At 39.5% G+C, this 25,438-nt stretch overlaps 1 pseudogene; it reads left to right on the top strand.

The window, feature by feature from the left end:
• Nucleotides 1–9,004: 9,004 nt before the first annotated feature.
• LOC103721851 lies at nucleotides 9,005–25,012 on the top strand (annotated as a pseudogene).
• Nucleotides 25,013–25,438: the final 426 nt, after the last annotated feature.

Below are 25,438 nucleotides of genomic sequence, written 5' to 3'. Positions count from 1 at the left end.
CAATGTTACCGTTGGGATCGGAGTCGACTCGCGCGATCAGGAGTCGGCTCGCCTGTTGCAGGAGTCGGCTCGTGTTTTACCGGAGACAACTCGGCCACTGTTCCAAATTTGAATTAATGTGCTTGCCTCGACTGGGAGTCGACTCGTCTTAACCTGGAGTCGACTCGCCAACTTCTGGAGCTGACTTGGCAATTTCGGAGTCGGCTCATCCACTGAAGTCCGTGGATCCAATTTTGAATTTTGTCCTCTCGAGTCGACTCGACTGTCCTGGGAGTCGACTCGAATCTCAGAGCCCGAACTCCCGATCCTCTGTCTTTTGGCTCGTCCAGCCTTGGAGTCGACTCGAACTTCCTTGGAGTCGACTCGGCTCTCAGTTTGCGAAACACAGCCTTCTGCCATCTTGGTGTAGCGCTGCCTTGGAGTCGACTCGAGCTGTCTGGGAGTCGACTCGAATCTCAGAGGCAGTAACTTGGTTTTCTGTCTGTTGATGGTCGCGGAGTCTCGGAGTCGACTCGTGCAATGCGGGAGTCGACTCGAATCTCAGAGTCCCAAAAATGCTCTCTGACTTTTTCTTTGTGTTCCGCTGAGAGTCGACTCTTGCTTTCTTTGGAGTCGACCTACCAACCATCGGAGTCGACTCGCGTTCCACTGGAGTCGACTCGAATCTCAGACCCAAAAACTGCTCTCTGACTTTTCTGCCTGTGACTCCTAGGAGTCGACTCATACTTCTCCGGAGTCGACTTATACTTCTCCGGAGTCGACTCGAATTCCACTGGAGTCGACTCGAAGACTGTTCTTTTGAATTTTTCTTTTGATTTTACTCCTCCAATTTGAATCCTTTGAACTTTAAGCTTGGGCCAATAAATTGTAGCTTTCTTCCAACTTGAGAGCTTTGGAGGCCTTCTTGTGTTCTCCCAACTTGCTATGTTCCTTGCAAAATAAATATCTTTCTCCTTGCAACATAAACATTAGTATCTATACTTCAAGGTTTTGTGATCATCAAAATCAATCTATGAATCAATCTTTGGGTCATCAATCTCCATTCTCAAAGTCTTCATCTCCCTAAACCTTCAGAAAAACGACATCAAATCTGATCACATAGCTGGAGGTAATTCTATTTCCGCTGTGTTTAATTCATCTGGTATATCATGAGGTTTTTAGTTTCTTATTGATATACCATATAGCTTTATCACATAATTCTTATAGAGTTGTACCATTTCTTAACTGGGTATTAGTGTCCCAAATCAATGATTTGAGTCTTTGGATGTGATCTATTATTTTTAAGTTGTATGCATAAAAAAAGTCATATAATTTAGAGACCTTTAGACAATTTAAATAAAACAAAATAGTTTATATTTTTGACCACTTGATATAAAAATTAGAGGTGTCCAAATTGCATAATTTTTAATGTGTAAGTAATTTAGAGATAGTAGAGCACATCCAATGGCTTGGATCATTGTTGTGGAATCCTCATCATTCAATTCAAAAAAAATGTAAATTTATGAGACTTACACCCCATGTATATGATTCTAATTTTGTAGTATTTATCTATCTATCTATATTCATATCTATCTATTATATATATATATATATATATATATATATATATATATATATATATATATATATATATATATATATATATATATATATATATATATAAAATGGAGGCTTGGCTTGCGTTAAGTTCTCTATTTACCATGTGGACGCTCGTAATAGAATATATTAATGTGCTCGATAATCATTAAAATTTATTTGCTTAATATGGAACATATTTAGCAATATGGTATTAATGTACTTGACTATTATTAAAATTTATTGCTTAATATACCACAAAAAAATTGGCTAGAGTTATTTTATTTGTTATAATTTATTATATTATTATACTGCATTTCAAGACCTATTGGGAAAAGGAAAAAGCTGTACTCACATGCATCCTACAGGGACGGCAATATTGATGTTAATATTAACAATAGGAGTTTATGCATGGAAACTCTTGTGCAGAGTTTTTTATTTACCATGTGGACATTGATAATGATGATAGAGTTTTTATTTGGCCATCATTCAAGTTCAAAAAGAATTTGATTATTTTTTGGAAGCCTTTTATGTATTATAATTTATAATTAGGAATGACAATGGATATGATATCTGTAAAATTTGCCCTGCCCATATTTGAACCTATCTAAAATTCTACTACCTGAATACATCCCAAATTCAATTAAAAATTTACCTAAAAATTCTAAGCCCATCCTACCAAAAAATGGTAAATCTTTCATATACCTGAACCCGTCAATTAATCTTTATTTAGATTAGATTATTTGGGTCAAGTTAGAATTAAGAGAGAGAGAGAGAGAGAATAATATCGAGTAAAAATGGGTATAAATAATTTGGCATCTAAATGCAAATTCATTTGATAACTTAGTGGTAAAGATTGAGGTTAGACCTCCTTGAGGTTTGGAAGTCAAATTCCCTCACAATATATATATTTATAAAATTTTATAATATATATATATATATATATATGTATTATATAATCGTAAGATAGCAGGTATTCGAGGACCATTCCAAAGCCTAATAATTTTTAATTTTAAATCTCAAACTCTATAGAGTTTTGTTAAAGTTAACTACTTAATGAACAACAAAAATTTAATTATTAAAGTCTTCTATTTATTATAATCTATTATATTACTATATTATATTATAAAAATAGCTGAAAAAAAGAGCAAAAACCGTATTCCCCGTATCCCACAAGGCGGTGGCTTGATGACCATTTTTTGGAAAAATATGTAAAAATACTAATAATTTTTAAAATATTTTGAAATATGGTAAATATGAATAATTAATGACTGCCAAGAGCCTACAAAATGCCCAATAATCCCAAGCTCGACGACGGTCAGCTTATTCAACGAGCTTAATTTCCATGCCCGGCCCGGCCCGGCCCAGCCACTGGGTTTAACTCTGCAGCGCTTGCATGCCCAAAAAGCTTGGAGCTCGGTCGGGCCGGGCGGGCCGCCGGTCTGTGAACTTTGTCTCAGCGCAGTGAGGGTTATAAGGGTACTACCGTAATTTGCCGCAGCCATGAAAAACCCCGATTCTAACCTCCCGCGGGGTTCTATATACACCCCCCCTATTGCTAAGGACACCCCCCAAAAACCAAAAAAAAATACCCAAACTAACCTTTAGTGTAATTACCATATTGCCCTTGAAATTTTCTCAGTACACCCCCCCTTCCTTCTCCTCCGTTTCGTTTTGAAAAGAAAAAAAAAAACACCCCTCAAACCCTCCTTAAACCCCTCGATCCATTTACATCGTTTAGGCGATCTTTGAAGGAGATTTAAGCCCCATTCGAAGCATGGACAAGCAACTAGTGATTTGGGACGAAGAATCGGCCGCAAAGGTACGTGTTCCACCTTGTTTCGAATTTTTTTTTTTTTCACGGTTCGTGCTCCGTTCGGCACTGGATCGCCGAACAGAAGGCTTCTGTTCGGCTGAACCCTCAACCGAACAGAAGCCTTCTGTTCGGCAACCCTCAACCGAACAGAAGCCTTCTGTTCGGCTGCACAGTGCCGGACAGAAGGCTTCTGTTCGGCTGCACAGAGCCGGACAGAACCCTTCTGTTCGGCTGCACAGTGCCGGACAGAAGCCTTCTGTTCGGCACTGTGCAGCCGAACAGAAGGCTTCTGGTGCCAAATCGCGTGCCGTGCTGAATTTTGTGCCGAACAGATCCTCTGATTCATTAATTCTTGGTGATAAATTATTTTATATGTAGGGCTATGCTATAACCGAATCGAGTATAATTGGATCAGAATTTGTACTGGATTACACAAGCGAATTTACAACTTACGAGGTATTATAATGTATTGTGCAATTTTGTATTAGTTTAGCGAGCTATTTTTACAACTGTGTACTTACATAAATTGTTTAATGTATAGATCTTCAAGAGTAGAGAGGACTTGTGTAATTGGTGTCGTGAAGCTGGGAGGCGAAATGGTTTTGTTGTTGTAAACAAATCATCCGATGCAGGTACCATTTCTAAGAAACCCAGAATTACGTTAGGTTGTGAGAGGGGTGGGACGTACCGAACCAAAAAAGAAAAGCGAATAAAGACTGCCTGTGGGACAAAGAAGTGTGGATGCCCTTTTGCATTAAGAGGAAAGAAATTGGATACTGCGGATGATTGGATATTACTGGTCGTATGTGGAGTGCACAATCATCCCGCTGCAGAGAATCTGGAGGGGCACTCATATGCAGGGAGATTATCTGAGCAGGAGACGGAATTGTTAGTGGATATGTCGAAGAGTTTGGTTCGTCCAAAGGACATATTATCCACATTGAAGGAAAGAGATGCCCTCAATGTTACGACTATCAAGACTATCTACAATGTACGTCAACGGTTTAAGGTTGTAGAGAAAGCCGGGAGGTCTGAAATGCAACATCTATTAGGTAAATTATCAGAGGCTAAATATATTGAGTGGCATAGGAATTGTACTAATACGGATGTTGTGCATGACTTATTTTGGGCACACCCTGGCAGCATTGATTTGTTCCGTGCATTTCCCCGTGTGTTGATAATGGATTGCACGTACAAGACGAATAGGTATCGTCTTCCGCTCTTAGAGATTGTGGGGGTGACATCTACTGACATGACATTTTCAATTGCTTTTGTATACTTAAATTCTGAGCGGGAAGAAAGCTATACTTGGGCATTAGAGAGATTGCGCAGTGTCATAGCTGATGATGTTTTGCCTGAGTTGATTGTTACAGATAGAGACTTGGCTTTGATGAATGCAATTCATAGAGTATTTCCTACTGCTAGACATTTATTATGTAGATGGCATATTAGTAGGAATGTTTTGGCCAAGTGCAAAAAATTTTTCGAATTGAAGGAGAAATGGGATAAATTTATTATGAGTTGGAATGTACTAGTGCTGTCCTCCACGGAAGACGAGTATAATGATCGCTGGAGTGCACTGCAGAGAGAGTTCGGTACCTATCCAGATGCACTACAGTATGTGTCAGATACTTGGCTGAGCAAATACAAGGAAAGATTTGTTGCGGCGTGGACGGATACATGCAGGCACTACGGAAATGTGACGACAAATAGGTATCACAAATAAAGACTCATTTAATTTTAATTTGCCTTAATTGTTATATCTAACTTTCATTTGTTTACTAGGGTCGAGAGTGCACATGCAAGCTCAAAAAGCAGCTTGGATCAAGCCAAGGAAGTTTCGAGTCATCTTGGACTAGAATACATGGATTGATTGAGTTGCAGCACAGCTCCGTTCTGTGCCAGTACCTCTTCTATCCCGCAAAGATATCGCTATCGGATTCGTAAATGGAAATCATTTTGTTGAGGTACTACGTTCACAATACTTGCGAATATTTAATTTTGCTTATTTAATTTTGCTTATTTATAATTTTGTAGCTATTAATATTTTCTTATTTCTAATTTTGAAGGTGTTCTTGTTGCCGGGACATCCCGTTCCGCCAGTAGCGACCAACTGGCGAAAATATCATCTTCCTTGTGCTACCGGATGGGAAAATTCATATGAAGCCCGGATTCAACAGTTCAAAGAGAGCATCTCACCTAATGTTATAATTAGCGAGACAGTAGAGTTAGATTGATTGTTTATATATGTACAATTTTTGAAAGTTGTAAATTTTTTTGGGCTCTTAGAGTCATGTACTGTGAAACTCCATCATCAATATAAATCAAAAAATATCTGTCTTCGCATTGTTAGATTGATTGTTATGTGCACTGTTATATTTGTGTAAAATAGAACGGGCCAGGCTTTACAAAGATTACACGTAAATATACCAAAAATATATATTTTTCATTAATATCAAAATAAAGGCTCCATCATCAATCTCTATGACGCCGTCGTCGACGCGTGTACTGCTGTACATCCGAATGAGAGGGTGCTGGATCCGAATGAGAGGGTGCTGTACTCGGGCCAGGCTCATCACCCAGAAGTAACTGATGCATCTGACAAATAGCATGAAATAGGTGCCCGGCACCTAGTGACGTAGCCTCTGAGGGACCCATCCGTACAATGTCGGTACTGATACCGAGTGCATCTGCAATACGCCGCCGGTGCATGTCAGCATCATCATGACCTCCCCTAGCTCCAGAATAAGTACTCGAGCGCAGATGAGGAGGCTGAACTGCAACGTGCGTGATACGGAGATACCACTCCATGTATCCCGGTACGCTATCTGATGGCCGGGTAACTGGGTGGCTCCTGCTCGCCTGGCTTAGCACGTGGTCCTCCCACCGCTCCCAAAGCTGATCCATATAGGAGTAATGTATCCGGTACGAGCCTGCTGTGGAACCTCTGTTGGCTCGCGTAGGGGCTAGTGGCGCTCGAGGGATGGTCTGAATACGACCAAACTGTCTAAGAACCCTTTCTGGATGATAGGGTTCTACGATATCAAGGCACTTGATGGAGCCACTAAAAAATGCGATATCAACATATGGGCGATCTCCCCGAAGCCGATGATGGGGATCCCAAATAACCTGCAAAACAAAAGGTCCATTTCAGTTTTATACTATATCGCATATTAAAAGTACTGACAAACACAAGCAAATGGTAATATGATACGTACCTCATCGATGCTCAAAAGGTCCAATGACTCACGTAGAACCACTAAATGGTCCATCGTGGTACGGGATGGAGTACCGGGCATCCAGCGGTGCACGCGGGGACTGGCATCAGTATACTCAAGCGACGGGTGAGGACTGAGTGCTGGAAAATGCTCATAAATCCATGCCTGCAGAAGCGTCATATAACCACTGATCTGTCTCACTGATGACCTCGACGCAATCCCCAACTGCCGATACAAATATGCTAAGGCAGCTGTACCCCAGGCATATGTGCTCACCCTATCCAGATCCCGCAGTAAACACAGATACGCTATAGGCACCCTGGTCCCACTCTTATCAGCAAAGAGTGTGCAGCCTAACAAAAATAACAAATAGGCTCGTGCTGCACACTCTATCCTCTGCTGGCTGTCTCTATCAGATACAGAGTGAAACTGAGTCCTCAGCCACTCCATCCTCACAGACTGACCGCGCGATGACAGTACCTCCTGACGCGCGTCTCAAGCTGACACCCCCAACAACTCCACAAGTAGCTCCTCAGCATCCCGATCACTCATCCTCTCAGGAGAAACTGCTACTGAGGCACCTGCGACAGGAATCCCTAAAATGGCGGATACATCATCCAACGTGATAGTGATCTCGCCAAATGGTATATGGAAGGTGTTCGTCTCGGGCTGCCATCTCTCTACGAAGCCCGAAATCAGAATCTTATCGGTGAATCGATAAGAGCACTGTACTAACTCTATGAGGCCCGACTGCCTCAATAGTGCTTTGAACCTGGTATTTGGTTGGTTTGAAGACCACCACTTCCATTCACCAACCTTGGCAGTATGGTTCATGCACTTTAGCTGTAATATAAATGTATAATTACTACTACTTTATAAAACATCAATAAACAAAATATAATGTTATAACAAATAAACAATACCTGTTGCCTCCAGATGGAAGCTGCTATATGCGTCCTGAAACTGATCAGGACGGACTCATCCTCTGGACCTCCTGGACATGGTCCAACGGACTCATCGTCTTCGCCCCTAGCGGGCATATCATCATGCTCTGACTCAGGAGAGGGCGATGGCATATGAGCAGGCTTGGGAGAAGCAATCCTAGCACGACGTCTCCTAGCTGACGCCGTAGGTCTAACTCTGGAGGGACCGGGATCCATGTCTGAAAATATAGAAATTCAATGTTAGGCTATATCAAAGAAAATAATTCAATTGCATACATAAATGATAAATGATAAAACAAGCCAAAAAAGAAACAAGTTACTTCTTGGAATCTACATGATTGGGTTTTGTGATAAATAATTCAATGTTACTTCAATTGCATACATAAATGATAATTCAAAAGTATACGACTCGTAAACTCAAGACATAACTCAATAATAGACTTTACCTAAAACTATGCCGCAGTTCTTAGTTTTTGTTTTTAGTTTTTGTTCGTTAACTAATGTTGTGGTTTTATTATTTGATAGAGCATTTGATATGAGATAATCATTCCAAGATCAAGAATGACATCGATGAAGGTAACAAGATCATCATATTTGGATGCACCATGTTAATGCTATATGATAATGATTCTAAATTATCCCTACTTCTCAAATTACTATCTAATCTAGTAATGAAAAACTTGTCCTTGATGTTGGGTATCCAATTCACCCTAAGGACGTGATCTAGGCTAAAATTTGGGAATAAAAATAATCCTTAATCTAGCAACAGCAAAAAAAAAAAAATTTGGATTCGGTCCTATGGGGACCAAGATACATTGGGTCGGCCCCATGGGGCCGAACCAATGTATTTTGGTCGGCCCCATGGGGCCGACCCAATTGCAGCGGGTCGGCCCCATGGGGCCGAACCGAAGGCACTGGTTCAAAGAACCAGTGCCGAACGATTTGGGGAGGCGGGGGGGGGGGGGGGAGCTACCTCGAGGTGGTCGTGGAGGCGCCGGCGAGGTGCTCGTTGCTCGGGAGATGGCCGGGAAGGTGGTTCCGGGAGAAGCCGGCGAGGTGGTCGGAGATCGGGAGAATGCCGGCGACGAGAGGTAGAAGGGGGAACGGGGGGTTTTGGGCGTTGGCGAGGTGCTTTGGGCGGAACAGTTCAAAGGGAGACGGAGAGGGTTTGGCCGCCGGCGAGGTGCTTGAGGCGAGGTTTTTTGGGCGGAAGGGAGAAGCCGGCGGGTGTTTTGGAGGGGAAGAGCGGGGTGGGGGGGGGGGGGGGTTTGGGGGGTGTAGAGAGCAATTTAGGTGAGGGGGTGGGGAGGGTGGGGGGTAATTTAGGAATTTTTAATTTTTTAGGGGTGTCCTTAGCAAATGGGGGGGTGTAGAGAGTATTTATTTTTTTTTTAATTTTTGGGGGGTGTCCTGAGCAATAGGGGGGGTGTATATAGAACCACCTTAACCTCCCTGCTTCGAGATCTTCTTCGCCCGCTGCTCCCATCTCTCTCTCCCCCGCGATCATGGGGACTCTTGGGAGAGCGATCTACGCAGTCGGATTTTGGATTCGAGAGACCGGCCAAGCCATCGATCGCCTCGGCTGCCGCTTCCAGGGCAACTACTACTTCCAAGAGCAGTGTAAGCCTTCTCTCCCTATCTCATTCGCCTCGGCTGCCGCCTCATTTACATCACATTTGTCCAGGATTTTCTTTCCAATTCTATATAGATGAATTTTTTTTATTGGTTTGTTTGAAAGATCGATCTCCCTCCATAGGCGAACGTTCAAGTACTTTAAATTCTTCCATAGTTGTTCCAGTAGTAAGATTAAGCATCTTGGGACATCTTGTCGAGACTGTCTTTTTATTGTGGTATTCATTGAAATTGTTTAATTTTTCAAGATAATGTTATATAAGGTTTGTTCTATACGCGGTGATGGACATGTTAAAACAATGTATTTTTTTCATTATCTTCATGAAATGCACGATATTGTGGTCACAGCACCTGCTGACTGTACATGTCTATTTAATAGTTGTTTTAGAAATGTATTGATATAACTTTGAATTATTGAGTTGGATTAATATGAGAAATGGACATTGACTCCCACTTGTGTCCTTGTGATGGTAATAGCAAAAACAAGGTCCAAAAACTTGGTTTCAGTTTTGGCTGGACCAAACAAATTTAAGGGTGAACGAATGTTGCGGTGTCGATAGTTCTCATTCCAACTTCTGCAGTTTTGGCCAAAGGATAATAAAGAGATAAAGAAAAAAGAAACATTTGGAAAGGAATCTGGAAATATGGAGAAGTATTAACCAAGTCATTGAATAAGTTGACATCGTATTAACGCTTGCTGTGTTGTTTTACTGGTTTCATGTTGAAACAACTTAAAATCATCATTCAATAACTCAAAAAACTCATTTCATATGATCTCAGTGTTTTATATCATTTTAATATTCAATGACAAATAAATACATAATAATTTCAATTTCTACAAAATTCATGCTTTAGGATAAGCCAAACATTTTGTCAAACATTTACTTCTCTAAATTTCTCCGCAACCTAGTACTATATGATTCCAAATCTCCTTAAAAATTTCAAAATTCAAGTTTAATTTTGAAAAGTGCTTTTGAAATCCATGATATAATATGTTTGTGTTTGTATAGATGCACACCTTTATGTGAAGGTGAAAGTTTAAAATTATTCCAGTCAAAATAGGTATGCTTACATATATACACACACAACTACATACATATGTACGTACACATATTTATGCATGCATAATATATATATGCACACATATATTTTAGGGTCAAACTCTAAAATTAACCCAGTTGCAAATAGGTTTTCAATGAAATTGCATTTCGGTTCCAAAGCTTTCTTTGATACTTCCACATTTCTTATTTTCTTTAATGAAATTCAAAGAATATTTTGAATGATGCTTCAATTAAGCCTCAGACCTGCTGATAAACCACTAAATGATACAATCGAGACCATAAAAATTTTCATTCAGTTAGTTGTAAACTTGTTCTAAACCTCTTTGCTAAAGTAATTTGTCAAAGGAAAAAAAAGTTATCCATTTTACCCCTATGAATGCCATCTTCATTCTTTTTATATGAAATACTCCCAAATAACCATTAAGCAGATTTATATCTTTGATCCACAATGCCCTCAAGGTCATAATTCCTGAATCAAATACTTTGCTTTTTTGGTTATGTGTTTTCCTACCTTACTATCTTTCTTCAAATTTGGCTGATTTAAAAAAAGGTGACAGATATGTTCAGCTATGTTCTTTATATCCGCCATATAAATTGATGGGCTAATGTATTAGTTAGCAGTTCATCGGAGTTGACATATTGAAATTGGAGTTTGGATTTGACCGACATTGAAGCTTTAGAGCTATTATTACCTTGTTAAATAAAGAAGTAGGCTCCTATTTTTTTCTTAATTTTGGGTAATTGCTTTCGGGCAACTACCAATTCCGATTCCTTTTTCAAAAAATAAGGTAAGAGCCATGGTAAGGGTAATTGTGTTTCAATCTGTCTTTTGGCTTCTTTTGTAAGATTGAGGTTTTCTATATCCAACCATGTCTTCTTTCCACTTTTTTAACTCTTAAACCACATGGGCAAAGCTCTGCGTATCACTTCATCCAGTAAGAGTTTATACTGCATACTGACCAACTAGACTCTAGGTTTTGTGGTGGGTTGCTATCTTGCATAAATTATCTAGGTAAGGGATTTCTCACCTGTCTATAGTGAGCTGACTTCAGATCAGCGGTCAACCCCTGAAAATTGTCAGCCCTCAATGGATCAACCTATAAATAGGATAAAACTTGCTGTTGTTAACTTGTTACTATTGTTCAAAGCCATGAAGTCAGACTTGAAGCTTTTTTTTTTTTACTTAAGTTATCTCTGCTATAAGTGAGATGATCAACTATTAATTCAAGGAGACTCCTTAGCTTGGGGCGGTCAATGGGCCTGGCCGTGTGGACTACCCTGATGACCTGGCCCTAGAAAACTCGGGCTCGGGTTTAGATTTTCTTTTTGCCTGAAAGCCCGATACGACCCAAAATTAGAGCAGCCTCAATATTTTGTGCTGAGCGCAGACTGAGCTTTTGGTTTAGAGTGAATAGGGACCCAACTCGGGCCTTGCCTAGTTCTAATTATTATACACATTTGATTCTAGCCCGAGCTTGGGACTCTTGATTTTGATTCGTGCCAGTCCAGGCTTGAGCCTGAGCTCCAAAGTTTGGGCCTGCTTTGGCCTAAGCCTGACCCGGCCTGACGAGTCCACCGACAGCCCTACCTTGGCTAGCATTTCGGTGCTTTTCCACCATAAGCTAGGTGTTGTTCCACCAAGTAACAATTTGAGAGGGACTGGGCAAGTCCATTGTTGAATTAGCTGAAGAGCAAGTCAATATTCAATCCTTTCGTTGAAATATATCATTTGAGAACTAAGAGGACTATAGCAATTAGGTTCACTGTGTACGATAACCGTGAAATGGTGCTGATGTTTCTTAATTTTTGAAGTGATGACTCCAAGTCAACACTTTAGGGTGCCCATAGCAATTAGGTTCACTGTGTACGATAACCATGAATTGGTGCTAATTTTTCTTAGTTTTTGAAGTGATGACTCCAAATCAACACTTTAGGGGTGTCACACATATTGAAATGCTGATGTATGAGCATGTCTAGAGGAGAAATTATGCTAACCATCTTTGTAAGGATGACTTGAGGAATACATATACTAATATCAGTCATTCAAACTTTGATGTTCAGGCTCTAAAAACCATATCAATAGTTTATTTAGTGGTATATCTGTTGTACCTGATTGTTATCAAGACATGTTAAATACCCAACATGGAACCCACTGCCTTTAGTGGGGATAACCAGATTGGGTGAAAACAATTGTTCAAACAGTTAAATCCAGCATTAATCTTTTATCAATTAAGTTTGATAAATTAATTGTTGAGAAAATCAAAATATTTTATATATGTTTTACTATGTCTAAATAAACCCTGTACCCTAATGAACATTATGCCTGTTAGTTATGGGTGTTAGATGTAGTTGCAGAGACCAAGTTATCATTATAATGGAGGGGCCTAAATGCAAACAATTGAATCATCATGACATGCCACATGAAATCTTGTTTTCTAAGGAGTTTTTTGTCATGTCATCTGATGCAGGTGCATGAACATCAGACAACTTGCATGCTATTTTCAGAGTATTAAATGGCCGAATTTAGAAAAGTTATTAACATAAAGGTTTCAGGTCTCTTTCTCTTCTTTCCAACAAGCCTAAGAACATTAAAATCCGAGTTATGGTTGGAAAGTTATAGGTATTTCAAGAGGCAGGTGTCTTTTGACCTTTTAAATTTCCTAAGAGAATTTAGTTGGTTTTGATGTCTTTTATTGTGTGAGTTACCCATATTAAGGTGACTTTTGATCTTTCATTTTCTTTTGTCTTTTCATGTTACCCATGACTTGCCTATAAATAGTCATGAATTGTAATGAGAAGGCATCCAAGTATTTGAATGAAAGTTATCTTCCTCCTTGCACAAGAAATTTATCTTATCTTTTCTCCCACTTCCATTGGATTGCAAATTGATCCAAGCGGTATCAAGTGGTATCAGAGCGAGGTTATCATCTCTTGATGTTTCGAGAGGAATCCTATCGCATTTCTCGTGGTGGTGTTGACGCAAGCTTCAACCAACCATGGCAAGCCGAGGCAACCAAAGTCGTTCTAGCGATGAAGAACCTCGTAGAGAGCGAGATCTTCGCGACATAGAGAATGATGAGTTGCGGCGGCAAGTCCAAAATCTTACCGAAAGGTTGGCTCGTTATGAGCAAAACCCGAGTGAAGAGGAGGGCGGCACCACTGAAGAAGATCGCAACACCTTCCGTGACCAAAGTTTACGTCGTGGTAGGAGGAGCAACTCTTCTTCATCTCACCAACATCGTCATCAATTTCGATTTTCAGACATCAGGGTAGACATTCCTGAGTTTGAAGGAAAAATGCAACCCGACATCTTTCTAGATTGGCTTAACACTGTTGAGCGGATCTTTGACTACAAAGAGGTCCCCGATGAGCTTAAAGTGAAGATTGTAGCCATCAAGCTTCGAAAGCATGCATCAATATGGTGGGAGCGCCTCAAGTTGCAAAGAGCAAAGGAGGGCAAAACCAAGATTCGTACTTGGGAGAAAATGAAGAAAGAGCTTCGCAAAAAGTACCTTCCCAAAAATTACCTTCAAGATGCATTTCTCACTATGTATCAATTCACTCAAGGGATGCGAACCGTGGAGGAGTACACTGAAGAGTTCGACAATCTTATGGTTCGTTGTGGTGTAGCAGAGGCCGAAGAGCAAACAATAGCTCGTTACCTTAGCGGATTGAGGCGTGACATCCATGATATGGTACACCTCCATTCTTTTATTTCTCTTAATGATGTTATTAAACTTGCTACTAAGGTGGAACGCCAACTTCAACAACGGCGAGAAAAGGGTTTAACAAATGCTCCTGGAGGCCGAAATTTCAAGCGTGAGGGCATTCCTAACCAGGGGAGTGCATCGCAATCTCATTCATCTTCTACATCTAAGCCAACCACGATGGTGAAAAAAGATGCTTCATCTTCTTCTCGGCCAACATCATCTCGACCTCAATGTTTCAAGTGTTCTGGCTATGGGCACATTGCTTCTGAGTGTCCAAATAGAAGAGTGGTTTCTCTTGCCGAAGAAGGTGATAGTGAAGAAAATGAGTCAGACTCTATATATGATGAAATTGAAGGAGACATCACATATAGTGATCATGGTGAAGCTCTTGTGGTCCGTCGAACCCTGAATTCAATACGAAGCGAAGATGATCACATGTGGCTCCGGCACAACATCTTTCATACTCGATGTACGGCTCATGGCAAAATTTGCAATGTTATTATCGATGGAGGAAGTTGCGAGAATTGCGTCTCAATGGAGATGGTGGAAAAGTTGAAACTCAAGACAAAACCTCACCACCACCCATATTCTCTTTCTTGGCTCAAGAAAGGAAATGAGGTAAAAATTTCCCAACGTTGCCTTGTTCAATTTTCAATTGGGAAAAATTACCGTGATGAAATATGGTGTGACGTGGTTCCTATGGATGCTTGCCATTTACTTTTGGGGAGGCCATGGTTATTTGATAGAAGGGTTGTTCATGATGGATACAAAAATACTTATGCATTCTTGAAGGATGGTGTCAAAATAACCCTTGGGCCTTCAAAAATGGACAACACACCCAAACCCATTAAGGGAGAGGGAAGTACCTTTTTGTCCATGGCAGAGTTTGAAGTTGAAATTCGAGAAGCCTCCCAAGCATATGCTCTTATAGTGGTGGAATCTAATCCGGAGGATAATTTATTGCCACCCAAGATTACTTCTTTTTTGCAGGAATTCCGAGATGTGACTCCCGATGAAATTCCTTCTGGTCTTCCACCAATGAGAGAAATTCAACATTGCATTGATCTTATGCCAGGTGCAACTTTACCAAACAAGGCGGCATATAGAATGAGTCCCAAGGAGCATGAAGAATTGCAAAGACAAGTGAACGAGTTGGTGGCCAAAGGCTTGGTACGTGAAAGCATGAGTCCATGTGCGGTTCCTGCCTTACTTGTCCCCAAAAGGATGGAACATGGCGCATGTGTATTGATAGCCGAGCTGTTAACAAGATCACCATCAAATACCGTTTTTCTATCCCTCAGCTAGACGACATGTTAGATCAACTTGCCGGCGCTTGCATCTTCTCCAAGCTTGATCTTCGAAGTGGCTATCATCAAATTTGCATGAGACCGGGTGACGAATGGAAGACGGCATTCAAGACAAGAGATGGACTATATGAATGGCTTGTGATGCCATTTGGGCTCTCTAATGCACCAAGCACGTTCATGCGCCTCATGAATCAAATCTTCAAGCCTTATATAGGTAAATTTGTCGTTGTTTACTTTGACGACATTTTGGTCTATAGCAGGGATCAAGAGCAACACTTGGAGCATCTTAGACAAATTTTTATGACGTTGCGAAAGGAGAAGCTCTATGTCAACCTTCGCAAATGCGACTTCTTGACCGATAGCCTAATATTTTTGGGTTATATGGTCACCGCCAACGGCATCAAAGTTGATCCTAAGAAGATTGAAGCTATCTCTAGTTGGCCGGTACCTCGTACCATTCACGAGATCCGGAGCTTTCATGGGTTGGCCACATTTTATCGAAGGTTTATACGACATTTTAGTTCTATTATGGCCCCCATCACAAATTGTTTGAAAGGTGGATCCTATCAATGGACTATGGAGGCTCAAGAAAGTTTTGAGAAGCTTAAGGTATTAATGACAACGGCCCCTATCCTTGCCTTGCCAGATTTTGAAAAAGTTTTCGAGGTGGATTGTGATGCCTCTAATGTGGGCATTGGCGCAGTGCTTAGTCAAGAAGGACGCCCTATTGCCTTCTTTAGTGCCAAACTTGGAGATGGGCGAAAGAACTATTCAACATATGATAAAGAATTTTATGCTATTGTTGAGGCTCTTTGTCATTGGCGGCACTATCTTGTGACTAAGGAATTTGTTCTCTACTCCAATCATGAAGCCTTACGATTCCTCAATACTCAACACAAGCTTAGTGCAAGGCATGCCAAGTGGATTGAATTTTTGCAATCTTTTACCTTCACCATCCATCATAAAGCCAGAAGTCTCAATCAAGTTGCGGATGCTCTTAGTCGAAGACATGCTTTGTTGTCAACCTTGGAGATTAAGGTAATCGGTTTTGATTTCATCAAAGATCTCTATTCTAATGATGATTATTTTGGCGAGATTTGGGCTCGATGCAGTGATGCTCCTCATGAAGATTATTCAATCCAAGAAGGTTACTTATTTAAAGGTAACCAATTATGTATTCCTAATTGCTCTCTTCGCCAAGCAATCATCAAAGAAGCCCATAATGGAGGACTTGGAGGACACTTTGGCCGAGACAAGACTTTAATCCTTGTCAAAGAAAATTTCTTTTGGCCGAAGATGAGAAAGGATGTAGAGAGACATGTCAACTTATGTCGAACATGCCATATTGCCAAAAGCCGAGCTCAAAACACCGGCCTTTATACTCCTCTTCCTATACCTCAAGCTCCATGGGAGGATGTAAGTATTGATTTCGTTCTTGGTCTTCCTCGCACTCAACGTGGAAAGGATTCGATCATGGTGATTGTTGATCGATTCTCTAAAATGGCACATTTTGTACCTTGCGAGAAGACCTATGATGCATCTAAAATTGCTGATCTTATTTTCGAGAGATTGTCAAACTTCATGGCATTCCAAAGACTTTCACTTCGGACCGAGATTCAAAATTTGTAGGACACTTTTGGCGGACTTTATGGGCAAAATTGGGCACCAAACTTCAGTTCAGTTCTTCTCATCATCCACAAACCGATGGTCAAACGGAAGTGGTGAATCAAAGCCTTGGCAATCTTATTCGAAGTTATTTGGGCAATAACAAGAAGCAATGGGACTTAATTCTTCCTCAAGCGGAGTTTGCATACAACCGCTCAAGTAGTTCTACTACCGGTGCTAGTCCTTTTGAGATCGTCTATGGGTGCAATCCTAATGGCCCCCTTGATCTAGCTCCCCTTCCTCATGTTGTTCGATTTAGCGGTGATGCAGAAGCAAGAGCTAATGAAATCAAAAAGATGCATGAGCAAGTTCGATCCAAGATTGAGAAGAGCAATCAAAAGTTTAAGGAGAGAGCTGATAAGTATCGACGCTCGGCATCATTTAAAGAAGGCGACCTTGTACGGATTCATCTTCGTAAAGAACGATTCCCCCATGGAAGATATAGCAAATTACAAGATCGTGCTGATGGACCATTTCGAGTTCTTAAGCGTATTGGAGAAAATGCCTATCAAATTGAACTTCCTAATGACTATGGAGTTTCTGCTACCTTCAATATTTCTGATCTAATTCCATATCATGATAAAGAAGAGGCATTGGACAACTCGAAGACGAGTTGAGCTTCAACCGGGGGAGTATGATGCAGGTGCATGAACATCAGACAACTTGCATGCCATTTTCAGAGTATTAAATGGCCGAATTTAGAAAAGTTATTAACATAAAGGTTTCAGGTTTCTTTCTCTTCTTTCCAACAAGCCTAAGAACATTAAAATCCGAGTTATGGTTGGAAAGTTATAGGTATTTCAAGAGGCAGGTGTCTTTTGACCTTTTAAATTCCCTAAGAGAATTTAGTTGGTTTTGATGTCTTTTATTGTGTGAGTTACCCATATTAAGGTGACTTTTGATCTTTCATTTTCTTTTGTCTTTTCATGTTACCCATGACTTGCCTATAAATAGTCATGAATTGTAATGAGAAGGCATCCAAGTATTTGAATGAAAGTTATCTTCCTCCTTGCACAAGAAATTTATCTTATCTTTTCTCCCACTTCCATTGGATTGGCAAATTGATCCAAGCGGTATCATCCTCCCAGATATTTACAACTAATGTATAGGGGTCACATGAAATGTGATTTGTCTAATTCAAATTGTTGATCAATGTGCATCAATTATACCTTGCATTGGGGCCCCAATCTGAACCTACTTGTGCTATCTCATGTGCTTATGAATTTAACTGACTTATTCTAGGACACTTAAATCGACCCGCTTGCCATTGATGTTGAAAGAGACAATCACATTGGCTGCTGACACAGCCAGATAGATGCCTGCCTTAGTATGATGCAATATGCTTAAGTTTAGAGGATGGGAACAATTTATTAAATAGTATTTGAAATTTTGAATATTGTCAGGCTGGTAATTCCTATCATTTTATAATATCCTATATGATATTTAGTGTTTCGTTTTTGGATTGTAATTTTTTGTCAGCTGCTTTCTCCTTATTTTTGATGGTTTTTAAGTTTTTCTTATTTGTGGGCAACCTTGACCTATAGGCATGCACCTAATGCCTAAGCAGTAGACAGCTCCCATGCTGCTTGTCTATAGCATACAAGCTTTTCCAAATGTTGATTCGAGTACTAGGTGCTATACGTAAAAAACTTGGCGATGCTTCTTACACCTGCGGAGCATCAAATAAAAGTTGCCTAGCTAAGACTAGGCCTAGTAGTCGAAGTGACAGGCTTGATTACAATGTGAGGAGGAATGAAAATGGCTGGTCACCCTTGTAGGTCAAGTAAGTAATTGAGGTCCCAGCCAAACCCTCGTACTTTATGTTTACCCAACTGCTTCCTGTTTCTTCTGGTGTGGCAAAGTTAGAAATATTAAGTCTTTTGCACATGTGGGTAAAATTAGTCTTGAGGGATTTTGCAAGTGTAATAATTGGAGATTGGATCTGCCATGTTGGGGGACAATGCGACATCACTCATTGTAGGTATAATTGGACATTCAAGGTTATTTTCTTATTTGTATATGTCTTAAAGAAAAAAATTGTGGCAAACCATCATTGCTCTATTTCTTGTTACACTTGCATATTGATGTTATTGTAGTAATGCTGCAGATGTTCCATGGCCTTATAGTTGTTCCCAAAAGACATGCTTTCATATAGTCGGATCAAAATGCTGGCTTCCTGGATCTTTAGATTGGGAACATTGAATGTGCTTCAATGAAGAACTATTCTTGGTTTTTGCATCTTTATCTTTCTTTTAACAATGTATTGGAAAATTTTGTCTCCAGAGATTTATTTTTTACCGGTCTTCTTTGTTTTTTTCATCTCAAGTTTGTTAACTATGTAAATGCATGCCAAGTTGAGCTCATTGTTCTGTTTTTAATTTGCAATTATGTTTAAGTTTCACTACCTTTCTTTTATCTCTCTTTCCAAATGGGCTATCTATTTAATTTAATATTGTTGCAGCCTGCAAGTATATATCTTATTGTAGATATGCCAATAAGCCTTTTCATTTAAGTTCATTATTATTGATGTCTAATGGATGTTCTTCTTCATAATTGCTATTGTATTCTGAGCTTGCAATCATATATTTAAAACTAATCTGGATCTTGAGTCTGACAAACAAATTGAGTTTTTAGGTCTGGGGCTTTTTAACATGTAAAAAGTGTTTATCTTCATTTTATTTCAGTGTCAAGACATCGCACACTTATGAACATATTTGATAAAGTTCCAAATGTTCACAAAGATGCATTTGTAGCTCCAAGTGCATCTGTCATGGAGATGTTCAAGTGGGACAAGGCTCCTCAATCTGGTATGGATGTGTTTTAAGAGGTATGCTTCTTGTTGAGCAAGTGAATATATGATGCTCATCTTATTTTGTATTTTACTTAGCTAGTGTTTGGTGTGTATCCTTAAGATAACAATGTTATTTTACTTCTCTGTACTTTCCTGATGTGCAATATTTCCAAACAAAAACAAGTCTTCTTCACTGCTAGAAAAACTCGTTGATTTCACAAATCCATTTTCATTCTGACTGAACCATTTTTCAGTTTTGCAAGATTGATTCATTTATCCTAGGAAATAAATCCTGTCAGGCATGAGGGAGTTTTTAAAGGGCTGATACATGAAATGTGAGCTGTTGGTTCAGGTTATGCAGTAAAGCTTCGATCTTTCTTCCTTTAGCTTCCTCTTCTTTCCATGGTCCAAAAGCACCGTCACTGGTCGAAGAATCGACTGGAAATTGATGGAAAAGTCTCTTATTTTTGTTGTTTTTCTCTCTTTCTGACCACCATCACTGCCAGTGTTCGTCGGTGAGGGCCTTGGCCCTTTCCTTGCATCGGCCCCGAGCCGGAGCCATACACCTAGCCGCCAGCGAGCGGGCTGGGATCCGAGTACACCGAGCCAAGAAATTTCCCTTCTTGGCCCTATTTTTTTTTGTTTGATTTTGGTCGGCCAGTTGCCGCCGCTGACCGCCCTCCACCTCATGACTCCACTGCCTGTTGCCACCTCACCGGACCACAACTGCGGTAGCCACCAGCTCGTTTTCCTTTCTCTGTTGTTTTGCCAAGAAAGAAGAAGAAAGAAGAAGAAAAGGAGAAGAGAAGGAGAGAGAAAAGCCACCCTTCTCTATCTCTCTCTTGTTTTCTCTCTCATTCCTCTCTCTCTACCTTCTCTCTACCTTCTCTCTCTTCTCCCTCTTTCTCTCTCTAGAAGACCTATGGATCTTAGTATAGGGTCCTGTCGACATGTTCTACAAATCAAAGTTGACCTCTTTTTCCAAGTTGACCTCTAAAAAGAGGTCCTAAACTGTCCTGGTGCTTGAAGTCGCCGAACACTGTCACTCGACCATCCGTCTCCTTTTTTTATTATTTTAATTCGATTAAAATCGTCGAATATTATTAATTGCGCTTTTAATGTTTTAAATAGGTTTAGCTGTTGCCTAGCGAAGTTTAACAATCTAAGACATGATGTAACCTTACACTCCTTATTAGTTTTCAAATTTCTCCTTATTTTTTTGGTATTATGGAAATATGAAAATAGTATTAAATGTTAATAAAATCATATTTTCTTAAAATCAAGGATCAAACATATGATGTTATGAAACTCATGATTTATTGTGAAATAATGGTTCTATGATTATTTTACTATTAAGCACTATTTATGAACTATGAACTCTGTATTTATGAAATTTATTTTTTGTTATGAAAAAAATAATTTCATGATTATTCTACTGCTAAAGGTTTAATTATGGACTACAAAACTTTTTATAGTCTTTTAGCGATTTATTCATGTATGATTTAAGACAATATGATTTAAGAAAATATGACTTAAGAAAATTTATTTTAATAAATGACTATGGGCTCTCAGATAGCTATGTATGACCCTCGCAAACAGGTTATAGTAGCTTGGTATACGGCCCTCGCCAGTGGGTTATAATAGCTTGGGCATTTGGCCCCGGCCCAAGGTTCGCCGTACCGGTACCGAACCCCGTACCGGTGCCGCACTAGTATAGGCGTACCGAGTGTCGGTACGGTATGGTATGCGGTACGCCAGGCGTACCGACATTGGTGTACCGATACCGGTACCCATCGATACGGTACGGTACGCTCGGTACCGACCGGTACCGATCGGTACAGCGAACCTTGGGCCCCGCCAATATGGTATAATAGTTGACATGATATTGATTACAGCCCTGTCACGGATATAAGGTGACCTTAATATTTAGTCTGAGAGAATTATTATAAATTATGATATGGCAAAATGACAAACGAATTATGACTTTGTAAAATTAGCATGATTTATGATTTTGTTTATGCATTGGAAACTATATTTATATAATTTGCATGATTTATGTATATGAGCATGATTGATTTATGATTATAATGTTATTATGAAATGTTCTTTTTTTTATTGTAGTTATCTTCTCTGAATGATTTATTGATGCATGTAAAATTTATGCTTAATCCAGTAAGGTAGTGAAAGATTTACTTAATGAGCTATGTCACTCATATACCTCTATTTTTATTTTTCTCTCTCCAGACGAATAGAATCGATAGGAATGAAGGATGGTCTAGGCTTGCAGTTTGCGCTAGCAAGCTTAACGATTTTGTAGAAGAATTTTAGTATTTTAATTAATTATGAATTTGTAGTTAATGATTTCTGAATATTGAGAATTATGGGTTTGGTATTTATGTTTGGATTTAGATGTTCTGAACCAGTATTGGTTTTATTTAATGAATGATGAAATTGGACTTTTAATTATTATATTTTGTTTGTGATGGATTTGGAAATCTAAATGTAATGTTAGCTTCGTGTTATTGTGGGCTGTATCCCTCGGTAGCACGGCCATGTTTTGCTTTAGATCTGGGGCGCGACAGAGTTAATGGTGGGAGGGAAGAATCCTTCTGATTGTGTAATCTAGAGATCATGGGATCCTCACAAAAAATCAAGATCAAGCAAAAATCACCTTTCCTGTGGAATCAGGTTTTCTTGGATTGTGGGCTTTGTGGAGTCCATGAGGCAAGCTTTCTTCCCTGAAAGTCTTCTCTCCCATTGCTGGCCCTCCCCTCCCATCCAGCCAAAGGATTAGTTCATCGAGTGATGATCTATACTCGCATTTTGACGGGCCCTTGATGGCTCAATTGGTCCATGATTTGGCATTTGTTTCTCCAAATGTGATCACCTAGAGCTTGGATTTCCATTATTGTGTTGGAGACAAGTCTTTCACCAATGGTTTCTCAAATTGTGAAGATTTAAGTTGCAGGTTCTTCAACTCAATGGTATAGAATGCATTGGCAGCCGTGTGGAGGAAAATAGGAAATTTGAATTTGAGTTACTACAGTCTTAGTTGTTAGCCTATATTTATATGAGTATAAAAATTTCATGCAACTGCAAAATAGGTAGCCTTGACCAGAGACAGACACACACAGAGAGAGAGAGAGAGAGTACTTGTGCTCTTCATTTCACCTGTGATATTGATGGATATCCACATAAATTATGGAGATTTGCCATAGCTGGCCTCCTGTAGTAAGCTTGTTTCTTGATAACACCACTCCCATCTCAAATCTCAAAGTTACTGCTCAAGTACAGTGGGTAACTTGGAAAATTGATCTAAATGTGAGCATATGGATCACCTGCACTCTTCTTTCTTGAATTTCTTATTTCAAAAATCAAACATGATCATAAAGGATTGGATTGGATGGAGAAAGCTTGTTCATTCCTCCCTTACATATGCTTTTCAACTAATGATTTCTCAAAATTGTGATTAAGGATATAATCTGCTAGTACTTGTAACTTGTATTTGGATCATGTCTACTTGGTTTCCATTGCAATTATCAACTCTTCTCTAATATTTTTTTCTTTCCAGGTGATGTTAACAGCATCCGCATTGGATCTGGAACTAATATACAAGATAATTCTCTCGTGCATGTAGCGAAATCTAATGTAAGTGGGAGGGTCTTACGAACCATTATTGGAGATAATGTTACAGTTGGTAAGTAACCTGTTGCCTATTTCCATAACTGTTTTATACCAACTGATCCATCTAAGCTTTCCTAATGTTTTGCATGTTATATCTTCATTTTTTCTTGTTTGTTTCTTCCTCTAGTTGATATTTGTTGTATTTTTCTGCAAAAAGTTGACGGTGCATGCTCCTTGGAGCCTAAAATCTTCAAATTTGACTCTGATGCATTCATATGTAACAAGAAATAATTAGCATGATATAAATTTAGTGGATTTGAATTTTCTATATTCCTGATTTTCCCCGGTGTTGAATTAACATCCAAATTGCCATACTTCATTTAACTAACTTAACTGCTCAGAAGATTCCACATTATGTTTTTGAGCATGGATGACAGGTCATAGTGCTGTCTTACATGGATGCACTGTTGAGGATGAAGCTTTCGTTGGAATTGGGGCAACCCTGCTTGATGGAGTGGTTGTGGAGAAACATGGCATGGTTGCTGCTGGGGCCCTTGTAAGGCAGAATACAAAAATCCCAGGCAGGGAGGTTGTCAACTGTTTCTTCATCAAACTTTCTCCTTTCTTCTGAATAAATTATGTCTCCCCTCTTATAAATGCTAGTGCTTTCGACAAACCATGATATCGGAGTAGCTGTTTTGAATATCATATCTCCCCAGCCTTGCACCGATCAGAAGAGCCCAACTATCAAATATTTGAACGTAGCTATCATCAAAAATATTTGTGCTTAGCTACAGTCTTAATTATTACAGTTACAAATGTAACATTGCTATTCTGATTGATATTCCTTATCAGCAAGTTAGTCCTGATTATTCTACTAGTGGAAACCTTTGGTTGGTGGTGACACATTCTCACATGCTGTTCATATTTACACAAATTTGAGAAGTATTTGATTAATCAGAAATATTGAAATTTCCAATCTCTATTTCTAAGACCTCAAGCATTTTTTTTCCTTATTCTTAACTGTTCAAATAAACCTGATCGGCACGTAAACAGGTCTTCAAAGATTATTGTTTGTTGAGCTTAGTCTGATAGACTGCCTTCCAGTTTTACTGTAAATTGTTGGTTAATGGAACTCTTTAAATTATATGACAGGTATGGGGAGGTAATCCAGCAAAGTTCCTGAGGAAGCTTACAGAAGAAGAAATAGCTTTCATTTCCCAATCTGCAACAAACTATTCCAATTTGGCCCAGGTGCATGCTGCAGAGAATGCTAAACCATTTGATGACATCGAGTTTAAGAAGGTATTGCATAAGAAGTTTGCTCGTCGAGATGAGGAGTATGACTCAATGCTTGGAGTGATTCATGAAGTTCCTCCCGAGTTGATTCTTCCTGATGATGTCATGCCAGACAAATCTCCCCAAGCCTTCTCACTGATTTCATCCGAGTTAGTTAACCCTCTTCACGAAAATGATGAGTTTAGTAGGAATGTTAACGAGCATGGCACTTTCTTTTTCTTTCTCATTTCATTAAGTTTCTACTCAAGCTCTGTAATAAGACTGACCTTGTACTTTTGGGTTGTCAGGGCATTTGATCCTTTTTGTGCCCTCACAAAAATTCCTAAAGTTCTCAGATGAAAGCAATATAAATTCTGTTCTCGATTACAAAGTACTTCACTACTGAAATTAGCTGAAATGGAGGAACTGCAGCAACTTACCCTTACAAACTTGGTTACCCTTTTCTCAATAACACAAGTTTGGTTACCCAGTTAGATCACAAAGGATGAGGGTTGTTCAGCAGAAAATGGTGCAAGGGTGGGGGATGGTGGAGGGGGCTGTTGTGGAGATCTTGTGAGATTTTCCTCATCCACAAAACATCTTGCTAAAATATTGGAATGGATTTATGGAAGCAATTCTTCTTCATGAGAATTTGGAAGTTTGTGCTCATTGTAAATCTATCATGCATTAAGCAGATCTCAAGCAAAACAGAGTGTACGAAGTCTAACAGGCATTGACTTCTCATGGTGGCATTTATTAGAGGATCCACCAAGATGTAATGATCTTTCATCCATGATCTTTAGGGAAGCAACAATTA

The sequence above is a fragment of the Phoenix dactylifera genome, unplaced genomic scaffold (genome assembly GCF_009389715.1).
Source record: "Phoenix dactylifera cultivar Barhee BC4 unplaced genomic scaffold, palm_55x_up_171113_PBpolish2nd_filt_p 000769F, whole genome shotgun sequence".
In the NCBI taxonomy this organism is placed as follows: domain Eukaryota; kingdom Viridiplantae; phylum Streptophyta; class Magnoliopsida; order Arecales; family Arecaceae; genus Phoenix; species Phoenix dactylifera.
This window is presented reverse-complemented; position numbering and strand designations above follow the sequence as displayed.